The sequence below is a fragment of the Gymnodraco acuticeps genome, unplaced genomic scaffold, assembly GCF_902827175.1.
Source record: "Gymnodraco acuticeps unplaced genomic scaffold, fGymAcu1.1, whole genome shotgun sequence".
Lineage (NCBI taxonomy): Eukaryota > Metazoa > Chordata > Actinopteri > Perciformes > Bathydraconidae > Gymnodraco > Gymnodraco acuticeps.
The window spans coordinates 6055093-6067398 of record NW_022990238.1 but is presented as its reverse complement, the minus strand read 5'-3'; positions in this window follow the sequence as shown (position 1 = coordinate 6067398).

The window sequence follows — 12306 nt, the reverse complement described above, 5'->3', positions numbered from 1 at the left end:
AAATGCTTATGCTGAAAATAATTGATTTTTTTTGTTGCTGTAATGGCAGTTCTATCAGGTTGTAACAAAAATAAAAAACAATGCATAAACACAGCAAAAATTATTGAAAAATGAATAAGTCCAAACGTTTTTCCTATGATGCTTAAGGGTTAAAGGAACGAACATGGCTGTATATTGCCTAATAATTTATTGGTCTTTTTTATTGATCATTTGAATTTATCCGGAATATTTTATATTGTGTATTATTTGTGTTAAATGTCTTTGTACTGCAGATATATTTATATATTATTTATTTATTAAAATTTTTATTTTGTCTATACTTTATTCAATTTTTTTCACATTTAAATGCCTTAACACACTGCTGCTCCTGTATCACAAGAATATCCCAATTTGGGATCAATTAAGTTTCTTCTTAGGTCCTGGATGGATATCCTCGTGGATTCATCTTCCTATTATACACACATGCATTTCCAAACATTTGGACTACCTATGTTGCAAATGTATTATCTTTTCAATTTACACACGGCATCTATTGCACGTCTGTCCGTCCTGGGAGAGGGATCCCTCCTCTGTTGCTCTCCCTGAGGTTTCTCCCATTTTTCCCTTTAAACTGTGGGTTTTCTCCGGAAGTTTTTCCTTGTACGATGTGAGGGTCTAAGGACCGAGGGTGTCGTATTGATGATGATGTGCTCAACACATTTAAATATACATTTATTTTATATGTCACTCAGCTAAATTGTTCAGTGTGTATGTTATAGTAGAGTAGACATAATCTAATACTAACGAAGTTACAGTACTTAAAGGTGCTTAAAGGGACTCAAGGGTACATTGGTAGAATATAAACAGGATAATTTAAGAGAAATAAGACAACATTACCTTATGTATTCTTCATTGTAAATTAGATTTATTGAGTTAACGAACTCAGGGCCCTTCCCTGATTAAACTAGGGAATAACTGGGCTACACCTTAGTGGAATTAAAAATAGCCATCACATTTTTGATTGGCTGCTTGTCACCTGAAATGTTATATTACCTTCAATTAAATTCATGTCAGAGCTGTTATGGTACAGGCTGAATGCATTGCTTACATTGGTATGTTATCTCATCGACTCCTCCCAGAGACAAGCAGCTGTCTGAGGCAAACAGCTGGTGCATGACTTTTCTTTATGTTTTGAATTTGTGACCAGCATACACAACAGTTTCATCCTTTTAACTCTTCCGTATCCTTTTAAAAAGCTGCTACAATTTTCATAGAGAAACATGGTGTCTGTGTCACAAAAACTGCCTTAAATGAAACATTTACATTAATTTCACTAAGTTTAATCTTTTAACAAACTTTGTCCTGATCATCACCCCCAAATATCAATTAATTTCCCAAATGTAAACCCTTTAAATGTCAGTTATAATGCCCTGTTTGAAATGCTTATGCTGAAAATAATTGATTTTTTTTGTTGCTGTAATGGCAGTTCTATCAGGTTGTAACAAAAATAAAAAACAATGCATAAACACAGTACAAATTATTGAAAAATGAATAAGGCAAGGCAAGGCAAGTTTATTTATATAGCACTTTTCAACACAAGGCAATTCAAAGTGCTTTCAAAGGCAAATAAGTCCAAACATTTTCCTATGATGCTTAAGGGTTAAAGGAACGAACATGGCTGTATATTGCCTAATAATTGATTGGTCTTTTTTATTGATCATTTGAATTTATCCGGAATATTTTATATTCTGTATTATTTGTGTTAAATGTCTTTGTACTGCAGATATATTTATATATCTTTTATTTATTTTTTATTAAAAAAAATGTTTTGTCTATACTTTATTCAATTTCATTCACATTTAAATGCCTTAACACACTGCTGCTCCTGTATCACAAGAATATCCCAATTTGGGATCAATTAAGTTTCTTCTTAGGTCCTGGATGGATATCCTCGTGGATTCATCTTCCTATTATACACACATGCATTTCCAAACGTTTGGACTACCTATGTTGCAAATGTATTATCTTTTCAATTTACACACGGCATCTATTGCACGTCTGTCCGTCCTGGGAGAGGGATCCCTCCTCTGTTGCTCTCCCTGAGGTTTCTCCCATTTTTCCCTTTAAACTGTGAGTTTTCTCCAGAAGTTTTTCCTTGTACGATGTGAGGGTCTAAGGACCGAGGGTGTCGTATTGATGATGATGTGCTCAACACATTTAAATATACATTTATTTTATATGTCACTCAGCTAAATTGTTCAGTGTGTATGTTATAGTAGAGTAGACATAATCTAATACTAACGAAGTTACAGTACTTAAAGGTGCTTAAAGGGACTCAAGGGTACATTGGTAGAATATAAACAGGATAATTTAAGAGAAATAAGACAACATTACCTTATGTATTCTTCATTGTAAATTAGATTTATTGAGTTAACGAACTCAGGGCCCTTCCCTGATTAAACTAGGGAATAACTGGGCTACACCTTAGTGGAATTAAAAATAGCCATCACATTTTTAATTGGCTGCTTGTCACCTGAAATGTTATATTACCTTCAATTCAATTCATGTCAGAGCTGTTATGGTACAGGCTGAATGCATTGCTTACATTGGTATGTTATCTCATCGACTCCTCCCAGAGACAAGCAGCTGTCTGAGGCAAACAGCTGGTGCATGACTTTTCTTTATGTTTTGAATTTGTGACCAGCATACACAACAGTTTCATCCTTTTAACTCTTCCGTATCCTTTTAAAAAGCTGCTACAATTTTCATAGAGAAACATGGTGTCTGTGTCACAAAAACTGCCTTAAATGAAACATTTACATTAATTTCACTAAGTTTAATCTTTTAACAAACTTTGTCCTGATCATCACCCCCAAATATCAATTAATTTCTCAAATGTAAACCCTTTAAATGTCAGTTATAATGCCCTGTTTGAAATGCTTATGCTGAAAATAATTGATTTTTTTTGTTGCTGTAATGGCAGTTCTATCAGGTTGTAACAAAAATAAAAAACAATGCATAAACACAGCAAAAATTATTGAAAAATGAATAAGTCCAAACGTTTTCCTATGATGCTTAAGGGTTAAAGGAACGAACATGGCTGTATATTGCCTAATAATTTATTGGTCTTTTTTATTGATCATTTGAATTTATCCGGAATATTTTATATTGTGTATTATTTGTGTTAAATGTCTTTGTACTGCAGATATATTTATATATTATTTATTTATTAAATTTTTTATTTTGTCTATACTTTATTCAATTTTTTTCACATTTAAATGCCTTAACACACTGCTGCTCCTGTATCACAAGAATATCCCAATTTGGGATCAATTAAGTTTCTTCTTAGGTCCTGGATGGATATCCTCGTGGATTCATCTTCCTATTATACACACATGCATTTCCAAACATTTGGACTACCTATGTTGCAAATGTATTATCTTTTCAATTTACACACGGCATCTATTGCACGTCTGTCCGTCCTGAGAGAGGGATCCCTCCTCTGTTGTTCTCCCTGAGGTTTCTCCCATTTTTCCCTTTAAACTGTGAGTTTTCTCCGGAAGTTTTTCCTTGTACGATGTGAGGGTCTAAGGACCGAGGGTGTCGTATTGTCATACTGATATTCTGTACACACTGTGAAGACCACTGAGACAAATGTAACATTTGTGATATTGGGCTATATAAATAAACATTGATTGATTGATATCTATCTATCTAAATTATATTTTGTACAAATAAGGGGAGAAGAAAATTCTCTTCATAAACTCTGCGAACACAGATGATTGTAGAGCCATATTACATAACACAAACACTAACAAATACCACTCCACAATATGGGTCAGATTACAATGCTTCGTCCTCTTCCACTTTGTCAACACACAACACCAGCCACAGTAGAAGTGATGGTTTCGAGTTGTTCTACATCGCCTAACAAAGCGGTTCCCAGCCTGTGGGCCGTGGCCCCCTAATGGTCGGCGAAGGCATTGCAAGTGAGCCGCCAAATCATTTTCAAAACATTATGATTGGTGTGGAAAGTTGAAACATTTCAGAATTAAGATTTTTTTAAATGTTAACCTCTTTTCCTTTTTCTTTCTTGATCCTCCTTAGCAACGGTCATTACAGTCCTTGACAGCGGTTTGTTCTACTCAGTGCTTGAATTGGAATGAAAAAGGTGCCAGTACTCTAAAATCAGCAACTTTTTCAAGTCAATTTTATATATATACAGCCCACAAACAAGAATTTGGCTACTATAATGCTGGTGGGTTTGTCTCTTTACTACTGTATATTTTAGAAAGGTTCACTGTACTTAACATATTTTATGATAGGCAGCGGATATGGCTAAAGCCCAGTAAGGTCAATATTAACTGAAAATATAGCAATCAAAGTCTAGATCTTCTGCTGAAGACACATGAAGCAGAGACCTTTCAGGTGAGAGCCCCTCTGGTGGTGTTCAACATTAATGACAAGGAAACAAAGCTCTGGTCAGAAGCATTTTTTATAAAAAGCTTTAACAAAATTAAGTATTTCTGTACATTTTGAATGCAATCTAACTTTCCAACTCAGAAAACGAAAAACGAAAAAGTGCCAAAAGTCTTCTCACATGGCTGAGCTGCTTTGCAATATACTTCACCACTGAAGAATACAAATATGTATAAAGTAAACTATGATGCAATCTAACTTTCCAACTCAGAAAAATGATAAAGAGCATGAACAAAGAACATGTAAAAACAAATGCAAAATTTGCACAATCTAAAATGAGAAACTGTAACTGCAAGTAACAAAGTCTGAGCCATGGTAAAGAGTTACATTGAACACCAAGCTGATCAGATAACTCCCTGGTTGGTCTGAAGTCCTTCTATCTCCAGGATCTGTACAAATCGGCACATTATGCCAAAAGTCTTCTCACTGGGTGAGCTGCTTTGCAATATACTTCACATTGTTAGAAAAGGCTCCAGAAGGCCTTGGGGACATCAGTATTAGGGGCTGGAGCTGGACAGGCTCTTTCATCAGCACTTCTCCTTCCCTTTGCCAGCCAGGACCTCACATACTGTTCCGGATTGAACTGTCCTAGTGATGGTCCATTACATTTAATGAAAACCAGGCTGGACAGTCGGCTGACAGAGAGAGCATTCCTTTTTGCAGTAAGGATATCGTTCATGCAGCTGAATGCCCGCTCACACTCACTAGTGGAGACAGCGATGGTTCGGACTGCTTTCAGTAGAGGCTCCATGGCAGCAGGTGTACGGGATGCCCTGGTTTCCTTGTATTCGCGAAAGCCCTGAACAGTCTCTCTTCTGTCCACTTTCAGCACTTCGCACAAACGTAGCACCTCTACGTCCCCATACTGTACGTCTAACTCCTCTTCAGGCCAACTTCCAGGATGGATAACTTTCATGTCCTGGATTAGCTGATTGTCCCGGGCCTCCCGGCCATGTAATGGGATTTCTCTTGTGCTGACATGAGAGGAGGTTGTGGAAGTCATTCTGTGTCTCAGATTCTCTACCATACTGCGGAAAAACTGACCTGCATGAATCTGTACAAGCCTGCCATTCTCACGCAGGGCAACACCCTTGAAGGACTTCTCAGCTAGAGCTGTATAAACTGTAGTCATGTGTGGGCCAGGCATGGTGACCATGGATTCAAAAACTCGTATTTCTCGAGTTAAGAGCCTATCTGCTGTAGGCAGTGCCATCTCTCTTTTTTGGAGTTGCCGAGAGAGGTCGCTGAGCTCTGTGAGCGCATCGTACATCAGTCCCAGATTGCTGACAAACGTTGCAGATGTGAGCACATCATCCAGGCCCTTGTACTTTGCTCTGTCTCTGGAATCCCTGCTCGTGTCGTTTGCAGCATTTGTGAAGTGATCATGAAGCACTCGGTAGTTTTCCCAGACTGCTCTGACGCTCCTTTCACTTGAAGCCACCCAGCGGATGGACAAAACACGCCCTATCACCAGGAGACGCTGTCCGACTGCTTGCGCACACTGCGCTAACTGCCTCTGATTTTTGGGGGAGGCATGGAACAAGGAATAGAGTTTGTCAAAAAAGATCTGGAAATGATTGAGCCCTGAGACCTCCTTGACCACATCCCCAACTGCCAGCTCTAGACGATGATTGGAGCAGTGCCACACAAACAGGCTTGGGAATTTACTACACAACTGGGTAGCAACGCCTGTTCTCTTCCCTAGCATGACTGAAGCCCCATCACATGCAAAAGAAACGAAACACTGACCTAAAAAGTCCTCGTTAAAATCTCTTCCAAGACACTCCATTAACGCCTTTGTGATGTCATCAGCCGTTGTTCCATCCAACTCGATCAGCTCCCAAAAAAACGTTTCGGGCTCAGCATCAGCTAATGCTGAGCGTAGACACACAACAAGCACCGTTTTACCACTAATAGTGGTAGATGCATCGACCAAAACACAGAGTTTTCTTTGGTTTTCTGTAATGTCTTTTGCCATTTTTTTCTTCAGCTCATGAGCTATGTGGTCGATGATTTCGCCACAGGTTTTATTGGAGTGCAAAACCCTGCCCACGTTCAGCCCATTCAGTTTCTGTACATTCAAATCAATTGGCATGTCTGTGAATGGCCGGCTATGTTTGCCAATTTTATATGCCGTTCGAAAAACTCTGATAGTGGTGTCTAATTCAGATTTATGCATAGACTGCACTTGATGTTGAATAGTTTCACGTGAAGCAGATGTAAGGATGTCAGCAGCTTTTACATGGGCTTGTGATTCTTTATGTTCTTTGATTTTTTTTCTCAGGCTAGCTTGTTGTTTGCCCTTGTCAACACCGAAATGAGACACTGCACACTCACCCCATTCAGTTGACAGTTTCAGTCCTTGTCCAGTGTGTATTCCCAAAGATTTGACATCTCTGCATATCCGACATCCTAGCTTCTTATCTTTAAGAAGGAGCCATGCATTGGTCTTGCAAAAATATTGCACCTGGTCCGTTGTCCAGCAGTCAGGTGCATCGCTTTGCCCGGTGTTGGTGGTGGCAGTTGCGCCAGCAGCAGCTAACGTTAGAGGCTCTGGAGGAGGCGGCGGAGCTAGTGCTAATGCTAATGCACTAGAACTTGGAGCAGGAGGATCAACCAAAGAAAGCTCCCCATCAGACACAATTTCCAACACAGGCACAGCATTCTCTGTATTTGAAGTTTCTTCCGGCGACAACCGCTGTCTTTTTGCACTTTTATTAATCCACGCTAACATTTTAGAAATGCTAATTTGTGACGTGACTTGCTTTCCTTCTCTCGGGGGCGTGCCTGCTCTGTTCTATCACTCTACATAGCCACCCACTGGGTGGGAGTTGCACTGCATAAACACAACACACGTGCATCTAGGTATGTAAATTGTAAAGCATTAAAACATGGTTTTACTAACAGTTTTCAGTATGTTGTTACTTCGGCATTATTATTATTATTATTATTATTATTATTTTGAAACGTGTATTACTATTAAATCACGGTCAAATAAGTTAATTTTGACATAGTCGTTTCCACCACAGTATTTACATGGAGAAGATAAGCCCTGCCCCCTTTCCAGCACGTTCTGTTTGAATGACAGGAGTAAACAGCTGACAGCCGCTGTGAAACTCCAGCGGTTAGAGCGATGAGAATGTCCGTTCGGCACCTCATGACGCATCTACTGAGTACCGGGCGGCTGTATATATATATATATGGATGTATAATAAGAACGGCGGGAGAGTGTTGAGTACTGGCACGGTGCATGAGTACCGGAGTACCGCCAGCATGCCGGTACTGAGCAAGAAGTGCCGGTACTCCATGGGTCAGAACCAGAAGTGCCGGTACTGCGTACCGGTGAGTACCGGCCCAATTCCAGCACTGGTTCTACTGGATTAACAACGTGTCACATGTTCTAAATTGAGCAATCAGAATCGAGTATTCAACTAAACATGTGAAATAAAAATGTCTGTTTGTTATTGATGGCCAGCTCCCTTTCTAATTAAAATAAAAATTACTCTTGAGAACTTTATTTAGCCTCCGTATTGTTTATGGTTGAATGTGTGCCACACATTTTTTTTAGATAAGTGGGCCCTGAGTTGAATAAGGTTGGGAACCGCCGGCTGGCCTAACAGAATCAGGTTGCTCTCCCTGTGCTAAAGCCTCAAATTCTGGAAGACACCCATGTGTGCACATACACCTGAACACACTTACATTTCTTGCAGGAGTCACCCGGAAGAGGTTGACCCCGACTCCAGGATCCTCTTGTTCCTGTCTGTGATGACATCTGGTCACATCTGGTTAGGATTGTACAATCAGGGTGGGGATTTCCAGCCAAACCTAACCTACTTCCAAGGTGCATGGAGAAAGGAAGAAGTCTGTGGCGGAACAGCGCGTTTTGGCTTGTTGCGGATGACCTTAATAAAGACCACAAGCCAAAACTTGTAGGTGCAAAAATAATGTTTATTATACGAGTGTTGCTGAAGTTTTACCATTTCAGAACTGAAGACATGTTGAGACTCTTTTGACACATGTTAAATAGATGAGGCCTTGCCAAGATCCATTTCATGATCCTCTGTTGCCTTCCACAGAGAAATCTTAAACAGGGATACTGAACTTGCTTTGCCCGGGGGCTACTTTGGGAAAATGACAGGATTTCAGGGGCCGGTCAGGACAATTATACTTGAAACCAAAAATCTACAGGTTACCAAAAGTTTTGTAATGTGGTGTTGGCAACATCAAAGGGGAATTAATCTCACATTTATGATGCTGTTGATTGAAATGGATGAAACTCATTTAAAGTGTACATATAAAATAAACAGATCACTGTACAGTTTTGATGGTTTTGGACCTTCCAATAATTTCTGGTAGTTATTTGAATGAGTAAACAGTAATGTACTGCACATGGGGACTTGATGTACACCGAGGGAAGAACTGTTCAATGCTGGAGCGTCCTCTAGTGGACGTTTCGTAGCATGCAACACTAGTTATACCTTTTACCTATTTTTAGGCAATAGCATATAGGTCTCAGATATATACGCAGGGTCGGCTCTAGAACAACTTGAATGGGGGGGCAATCATTTACCAAGGGGGGGCACACAATGCCGTCAACAACCAACACACAAACACCAACGCAACTTCAATTTAAAAAAACATGCTGTAAAGTCTATTGTCTTTCACACACATGCAGGGTGTAGTGCTATTGTATAGCGCACCTATGACTTGTGCATACATGCACGGTTGTGGCACGACCACCAAAACAGAAACATATAAGTACAGAGGGTGTCGTTTTCTCATACTGATATTCTGCACAAACTGTGCTGTTGTATTTGCTGTAAAGTGTCTTTACTGTAGGTTATTTTTGTATTATACTGTATATACAGCACTTTGGCTCGACCAAAAATCGTTGAAAAATGTGCTATATAAATAAAACTTGATTTGATTTGGATATAGGCCATCATATAAAAAGTGTGCAAATGTATTTAGTATCCTATCCATGTGAACATGTTTTAGGTGGGGGTGGACCTAACCTCCTCTAGGAGGGTCTGGGGGCATGCTCCCCCGGGAAGATTATTTTTAAAATATTGAAGTTAAATGCATCAATCTGGTGCACTTTGAGAGCAAAGTGAAGAGATCTATGGATAGCCTACATCTCTCAGCATCCATATGAAACAGAACTGTACACAGATTTACTTTTTCTTTATGGATATTTCACTAATCATTCCCCTTTTAAACTGTATTCTTGTGTTACTGTCCTATAGTATTTCATACCCGTTTTTCATTTATTCTCTCTTTAATAACTATAATGATCATATAAAGGTATTCCTCGAAAATACTTACATAAATGGTGACCAAACCGTTTGAGACCCACTGAGATAACTTACACTAAAGTGAACTATCTAAACACTGAGAGAGTCCTTACCTCACTGAGCTGACGTTATAAGATCCTCTCAGTCTGACAGGAGAGGACTCTCCTCCACCTTGGTGTAGAAACAGCCCTTTATATCCGTTAGCATAGCTAGCTAACCAGATGCTAACCACAACATTCCACGTTACCGCTCGCGCACTCACAAAATACGCTCGTGCCACACACACACAGAGCTTGAATGAAACACAGAGACCCATGTACTTGTACTGTACTGTATATCATATTATTTTTGATGGCTTTACTGTATAATCAGTATAACAGATTAACAGATCGCCACTGGGCTTTCATCTAAACACTCAGCCACGTAATGATAACAAAACAAAGGTCGGGGGTCATTGGTCAAGCAACACACCAATCAGAGAGCAGCAGTGAGCACACCTCAGGCTGTGTTTTATATTTGTATTATTTATTTCTGATGTATTTCACACAAAAAACCTTTAGTGGAAACGTTTTCACTTAGCCTATATGATAAAAAAAAGAAAAAATCGGCAAAGTGACAAGGCTTGCCCACCCTGCGTTGGGGGGGCACAGTGACTCATTTGGGGGGGCATGGCCCGCGAATGACCCCCCATGACGCCGACCCTGTATATACGTACATATATAAAAAGTGTTTTGCTCAAAATACCAAACAGATCACCCATTCTAGCCATGCCTCATATCCCTCTATTTCACTTCCTGTTTCAAAAGTGCTGATTTTTTATAAAGCTTTAAAAAAAAGAAGAATAATTGATAAAAAAAAAAGGGGGTCGGAGTTTATGCCTGCTCATGCGGGAGATTCTACCGGCAGATTCTGCCGTGATGAAACACCATATCATGGATTATTTCTGAAACAGTATGGAGCTCAAAGGCTTTCTCTCTTGCCGGTTATTCTTCACACACATGCTCTGTGCAGTACAGGTTAGCTCTGAGTGTTAGCGATGCTAATGTAAACACCGACCATATTACGTCCAAAACAGTCGGGCATTGTTTCTGATAGCCACGTTTCTGATAGTGCTGTGGGTCTGCATTGCTGATATTACGTCATATCCGACGCAAATCTGGATCAGCTCCGTTGTACCCCCATTTTTAGAGATTTGTGTACGGAGGAAAAGAGAGAGGGTTTTATTTTCTGACGCTACGTAAGTTCCCTGACACACCGGGGACACATATGTTTGTATAAAAGACATACAAAAGTGCATTTTGCATGATAGGGGACCCTTTGAGTATGAAAACAAAATATAAATCAAAGATATGCAAGAAAAACAACTGTGACCCAGAGCCAGCCCGACCCATTAAGCGACATAAGCATCCGCTTAGGGCCCCGCAGCCACATTTTCAAAAAATGAAAAAAATGAAATGAAAAAATGAAAAAATAAAATAATCTTAGTACACCGTCGCCGTGATAAGTACGTTTAATTAATTGTGTTAATATGCCTAGATTGCCTACTCTCAAAGTAATGTATTATATTATTGAGTCAATAATACATTAACCGTGCTTTACCTGAACCTCATCATGAGAGAGGACGGTAGGATTGTAATTTCCCGTGTTCAGTGAAAGCAACAGAGGCAAGACCAACCAGAGTTGAATGGAAATAAACATCTGTCTTATTGGATGACAGGTACCTATTCTGTGAGCTGTGACAATGTTTAAAATAAACTGTCAGTCGGACTCAGAGTTTTTGAAGATGGACATAAGAAAAAAAATTCTTAAAAAATACGACAATTCTCAAGTGGTGGCTCACACAACAACCCCAGAGCCACCACTTGAGCCAGGTAAACAAGGTAGGCTATGTACATGTCAGTAAACCTCCAAGTTATGCGAACATGCAAGCAAAGCATAAATTACAGCTACGTTGACTTTACTTCGCGGGGGTAAGCTAAACCGTTAGCAAGTAGCTATAGCTAGCCAGATATATTAAATAAACACTTTGTCATACAATCTAAATGTAATGTTTTTTAGCGTTACCTGGTGATTTCAAAGAAAGCTCTCTGGGAAATGTTGATTTACTGTTCGACATGAAGCTAGAAGCTACCTTACAGTCAGTTAAAGTGTTTCATAGTTAGCTTAGCTAAGCATCAACCTAGCACTGAAATATATGGATGTTATGTGACAGTATTTCTGAGAAAAAGTCAGCTGAAATGGTGGCATAGTTGCCACTGCTTTATGTGTCAACAGCATGTTTGAACGTATTAGCAGCAGTAAATGTGGCTGTTTGGCCACTGACGTTGCCATAACAACACCTGAATTTAAATGTGCAACCTCTTTTTGTGACAGATTTTTGCATGAAATTATAATTCTTCTGAATGATATTCCTATTGACAGCTAGTTTTCATGTGAACATTATGAGATGGACAGCCAGAGAGAATAAATGAAAAACAGTTATGAAATACTATATGACAAAACAAGAATACAGTTTAAGTGATTTGTAAAATATCCATAAAGAAAAATCTGTTTA